General features: G+C 38.7%; 1 long non-coding RNA gene across 1 annotated transcript; it reads left to right on the forward strand.

Annotated features, from left to right (window-relative positions):
* The first annotated feature begins 3,133 nt into the window (after positions 1 to 3,133).
* On the forward strand, positions 3,134 to 5,771 carry LOC125219859 (uncharacterized). The gene is made up of 3 exons (XR_007176218.2): positions 3,134 to 3,217; positions 4,734 to 4,796; positions 5,574 to 5,771. It is a non-coding gene; the product is annotated as an uncharacterized LOC125219859 (long non-coding RNA).
* The last annotated feature ends 250 nt before the right edge of the window (positions 5,772 to 6,021 follow it).

Below are 6,021 nucleotides of genomic sequence, written 5' to 3' on the forward strand. Positions count from 1 at the left end.
TCTATATAGGAGGAAAACATTTAATTAATCATGAGAATTTTAGGACATATGTTTAAAATCAAACATGATTATATGCTAATAGAGTAAAAAAATATGCCATCAAATAATAATGACGTTTGATGAATCTTGAATTGTGATAAACTTGTATTTCATCGTTTTGTTGATATGATTATTGCGAGTTTATAGCTTTCAATTGTGTATTTATGAACAATTGTGTGATTTTAGAATGCGCAAGATAACATGTGAAAATAAGGCAGAATGATGATTTTTACTCAAGGCAAAGTCAACTAAGGAATGAAGTCAAAATGTAAACAATAATCAGCCTACCAAGATGATCTCCAAATGCTATTTTATGACAACCATTCTCTTCGTCTTCTAAAGATCTTCGAGTGGGTTCCTGACACGCCTCAATCGGATTCTGGTAGAGAAAGTTGTGGTCGTTTTACGAACACTACGCTGTCTAGAAACTTCTATTCAGACGGGTCACTTTGGCCACTATTGACCTGGACGGGCCGATTTTGCAAGCCTTGGAGATTTTAGAGAGATTGACCCATTTTGGCGGAATCTCAGCTATGGACACATGATTTAAAAAAGAAAAGACATGCTTAGGTTCGTTCCATTCCACTTCGATCTACTAGCGCACACTCCTACACAACTCAAGAACGCTCTTGGACACTAAATTGAGGAGTGAAGACTTTGAATTTAAGATTGAAGTTTCCGCTGAGATTATTCATCCCTTGGAGTATCTAGTTTGCTATTTCTTACTATGTTTTTGCTCGAATTAATTATTTTAAACTTTAATTTAGCTATGAACGTAAGATGCTAAACTCTTTTTCTATTATTCTTGGTGAAGATGCATTGAGTTTATATATTTATCCCATTAATTTTTTCTTACTTTGCTCGTGGTTGTTTGAACGGAAACGTGTACCTTTTTCATTCAATTGATTAGCTACCTATTAAATGTGTTAGAGTTAGTTAAATTAATCGGGAGATGAGATAATTAACCTACAAATACATTAATTTACGTTTTGATCAATAGAACTCCGGAGAGTTGAGGTCACTGGTGGAACCAGTATAGGGACAAACCCCCGCTCCAGCGGGGGTTGCCCGCCGCCGGTCGCTCACTTATAGGTAGGAGGAGTTGAAGAGGTTGAAGGGAAGGGAGAGAGGGAACACAACGGTGAAAGAAAGAGGAGGCGGAAATGGGTGTGGATAGACGAGCGCAGAGGAGAGAGAAAAGGGAGGGAGAAAATGGGACAGAAGGAGAGAGAAAAAGTATTTTCCTACTACTACTACTTCAATATTTGTCAGTTGATTTAGTGTATAAACTCACGAAAGACTATGCAAATTTTTATTTTGAAAATTATATTCATTCTTAAAAAGATTTGGTACTTTTATAAAATCTTTAAATTTTTTGCATTTTATGTGATAAAATGTCATACATTAATCACTAGTATTTACTTATGTTATTTTCTAATTATCTTATAATATCATAATCTATGTATATTTTTATTACTCCATATGTTCCTAAAGAATATGCACTTTGGGTTCGACACGAGTTTTAATGTAAAATTGGTAAAGTAAGAGAGAGGTAGAGAGAAAAAGTAATTAAAGTATTGTTAGTGGATAATGAATCTTACCTCATAAGAGAGAAAATACTTTCCAATATTAGAAAGTGCATATTCTTGTGGGACGGACTAAAAACGAAAGAATGCATATTCTTATGGGACGGAGAGAGTCATATAAAAGGTATTGTTTTCTTTGTCTACAATTTAAAGTTACATTTGGACTCATCATGAGTTTTAAAAAATTATTTGACTTTGTAAAAGAAATGAGTGAAAAAGTGAGTAAAATTTGAGTCTTCTTTTATACTCTATATATTAACGATGGTAAAGAATTTGTACCATAAATTGACAATTCTGATATTGTGGCACTAGTAGAATAGGCTATCCGCTCTTGGAGATAATAGGTTATTAGTGCCACGTTGGCATATTTGTAGTTAAAATTCAGCACCGACTTCTTTAAGTTTCTGGTTCCGCCACTGGTTGAGGTTTCCAGTGAATTTGGGAGTTAGATGTTAGGCTTTGGAGGGGATTTTGATCCCAACATCTAATCAACGGAAATCTCACCTCATAAGGGGGTTTAATCTAATTAAATTACCGACCTAACAACTCTAGCGACAGACAAGGGGAATTGATTAGATTATAGTTTGAATATGTGCATTGGATACTTGTAACGCCCCGAATTTTCGTTCCCTTCCTTCGGGATAAATCGGATTTAGTAGCTTAATCTATTCCCTTTAAGAAGCCGTGTAATCGTAGTTATCGTGGTAATTTTCAACTTTTGGATAATCTAAGTATTTTCGTTGGAAGAAATAAAGTGCAAGGAAATTTACATTTCGAGGATAAAAGTAAATGCCATAATTTTATTAGATAAGTACTTGGAGGAATTTAAATACAATAGTACGTGTTTACATATGTGAGAGTGACAACACACACATCTATTCTACACCCTTTATCCTACAACACTAATCAACAAGTTTGGAAGCTAGCTATTTTGGTGATGGAGCCAAGGGATCTCTAGAGGAGCATCTTCTTTCTTTCTCTCTCACTCTCTTTCTCGATTAGGGAGCAGCCACAAGACTCCAAAGCTCCAGCCATGTACCTGCAAATTAGCACAAAAATGGGGTTAGAAGATGACTCACAAATAAAGAGGAAGGGAGACACAAGCTTAATTAGGAAAGGGAAGTAGTAGGCAAGGTAGAGGCTGCAGTATAGAGCCTGAGGTCAGCCATTTTTGGTACATTCTCAACTAGCATCAAAGAGGAACCAAGACAAGAGAGCTTAGTAGAATGAGCCTCTACACAAACCCAATGTAGACATGAGCAAAATTTTAGTTTTCCCATCGATCAAGGCTGAGGAAACAGCCAAGAGAGAGACAGCCACACATACACCAAAGTAGTAAGAATGACTTGAACATGAAACTCAAAAGAGGTAGAGCTGGCAGCCCCAAAATAGGAGCCTTTGCCTCCAAGTCTCAAGCACAAACTGCCAAAATGGAAGCCTATATAAGCAGCCCCAATCTCCTTCTCCTCCCCTCATTCTCAACACTATAATTTCACCAAATAAGTCAAGGAATATAGCAAGGAAGGGAGAAGGAGCAAGGGGGAGTTTGAGGCAGGACATCGGTCCCACCCAAGAGGATTCATCAAACTTAGGTAACACCACAACCAAAAAATTTGCATCATGTAGAACAACAAATAGATAGCACAAGAACTTAGAACTTCCATAGGATCCTCACAATCAAGTATGGATCAGTAGCAAGAGCCATCAAGTCTTTACACAATGAGCTAAAAGCCCCAAATGAAAAATTAGAACTTTAATACCATAGCCAAAGATCATTCTAGTGAGCACTCAAAAGATTGGATCATGGAATTTAAATACTCCAACAAGATCATACGAAATACCATCAATCACCAATCTACTAGAATTTAAAGAAATTGAGTAAAGGAGAAAATGGGAGGTGAAGGGGCTGGCGGGCGACGAGCGAGCGTCGACGGAGTCCGAAAATTTCCGCGGAGCGGCTACAGAGGCGGCTGAGAGAGGAAGAGGGAGACGAGGCCCTCCTCTCTGCCGCTGGATTCGCCTAGAAGGCGACGGAGGCAGCGGCCCTGCTCGCCGAAGCTGGAGGCGTAGGTGCGACGGCGGACCTCGGAGCTCCAACACGCGAGCCAGAGAGAGTACGCACAACGCTAGGAGCTCCCCGACACTTGCTCGGCGGCGGCGGCGCTGCGATCTCCGGAGAAAGAGAGAGACCCCGACAATGAGGGCTCGACGAAGAGAGATAACTTGAAGAAGAGAGAGAGCTCGAGGAAAGAACGGCGGTGGAAAATTCGTCGGAGGCGGCGACGAGCTGAGGATAGGAACCGTCGCTGCTTCTCTGTTCTTCTAATTTAGGGATTTTTGAGATTTGGACTAAATTGGGGTAAATGTGCAAAATTGGGAGAAGAGGCGGAGCCGGCGACGCTCCGGCGACGCAGAGAGGCCTCGATTCGTCGGAGAGACGGCGATTTTGCCTATGAAGAGAGTAGAAAACCGCTGCTGCATGTTCTAAGTTGGGAATCGATTTTTAAGGGAGAAGCCACGGTGGAAGGGGAGTATATAATTGGATTGACTCCCAATTTAATTAATTGTTGGGCCTAATGAATTGAGAGGGAATTGGGCTAAGCTCCATAGGAATTAATTAAAGAGTATATTTTGTGATGGGCTATTTTAGCTTGGGCCATATGAGTTAAATGAGGAGATGAGATATTCCCATTTAATTAGTGGGCCAAGAGATTTATTGTTTGGGCCAAGATTTAATTATGAGAAGTTGGAATTATTTAAGAATTGAGATGTAACTCAATTAATTAATTTCCAAATAATTTATTTAGATTCCGGGAAAATAAAGTAGTAAAGTGGGAGACGCGAAAGCCGACCGGCGCCGCCCCGCGACGCCTCGGACGGCCGCTAAGAAATAGGAGGAAAGAGAGACGACGTTCTCGAGCCACGAAAATAATTAAGTTTAATAAAGAAGTGCTATTAATTAAATTTCCCGATTTAATTAATATGCAAGTTTCTAAAAAAAAAAATTCCTAGAAGTGAACAAAGGATAAGAGAATTAATTAGGGGCATGCATTCCTATAAGTATGAGAACTTCTTAAGTCTTATTAGTACGTTCTTTGCTTTCAAAAGGCTATCTCTGCAAGTAAAGGCGGAGTGAGGAAAAATCAATTTAAGGAGTTTTAAGCGAACGAGGTGGGCTTTCTATTTAAGATACGATTGTTGCCTTTATGTTTAAAATATGGGTTTTATGAAGAGTGCCAAGGTGATATGAAAAGTACAGTTTACATTTACAGTTTCATGAACAATATTTTATGATGAGTGCTATTTACATCAAGTGAAAGTGATGTTATTTAGTTATGTGACATTATGTGTTGCTTTACGGGTGCTTGTGAACTGTCAGCCTTCGTTGATATTTTGTTCGGCTTTGACCGATAGAAATAAGTTTAGTCGAAAATGTTTATGAGGAAAGGAAGTTTTTTGAAAGTTATGTCAAGCCATGTTTTGTTTTGAACTTTGCCTATCTGATTGTCTAGCAAGGGCGATGTCCCTACTAGACCAGGAGTTTGTGAATTAGTTTCACCAGGAGTTGTGAATTCGTTTCACCAGGAGTTTGTGAATTTATTTCACCAGGAGTTGTGAATTAGTTTCACCAGGAGTTGTGAATTCGTTTCACCAGGAGTTTGTGAATTCGTTTCACCAGGAGTTTGTGAATTTATTTCACCAGGAGTTGTGACTTCGTTTCACCAGGAGTTAAATCAGATATGGCATAAGTTCCAGGAAAATAGAACAGCAGATCGCTTTTGATAATGACAAGGAAAATGATTTAGTGTTCTCGGATCTTTCACTTAAAATCCCGAGTTTACTTAGGAGTGACTTGACAAAATCAGTTTTTTAGTAAAAAAATATTTCGGCACCTGTCCACTGAGTACACCAAGTACTCAGCCCTGCATATGTTTTAAAAATGTACAGGTTGAGCAGTGATGACGGCGAGCGGTGTTGAGCATAGACGATGAAGATCCTTCGATAGAATAGTACTTGGATGCGTCGTGTCTCCATACACGATGTCATCTGCTCTTGACTCTTCCGCTGCAATGTAAAAGTCGAGATTTCATTCTCTTCTACCATGCACTCTGATTTATATATATATTCCAAGTTATTTCAGTTCAAGTTCAGTTGTGCCACAGTTTTCCCCTTTCTTCCCCGCTTCTTTTATCCTCCCCTAGTCGCGATTAACCGGACTTTCTATCCTTAGAAAGTGCGGTCGTGACAATACTAGAATTCTACTATCATCTATATCATCTTTTCAAATCGTATTTAAATGCCCAAGTTTCACTTGTGTTAATTTAATTTTGTTTAAGTAGTTGATTTTGAATAAAAAACTATTTTGAATATTTTTTATAGTAGTTAAGATTGGTCC

Source organism: Salvia hispanica, chromosome 1 (genome assembly GCF_029641045.1).
Source record: "Salvia hispanica isolate PSC_SH4W2 chromosome 1, Shi_PSC_v1, whole genome shotgun sequence".
NCBI lineage: Eukaryota > Viridiplantae > Streptophyta > Magnoliopsida > Lamiales > Lamiaceae > Salvia > Salvia hispanica.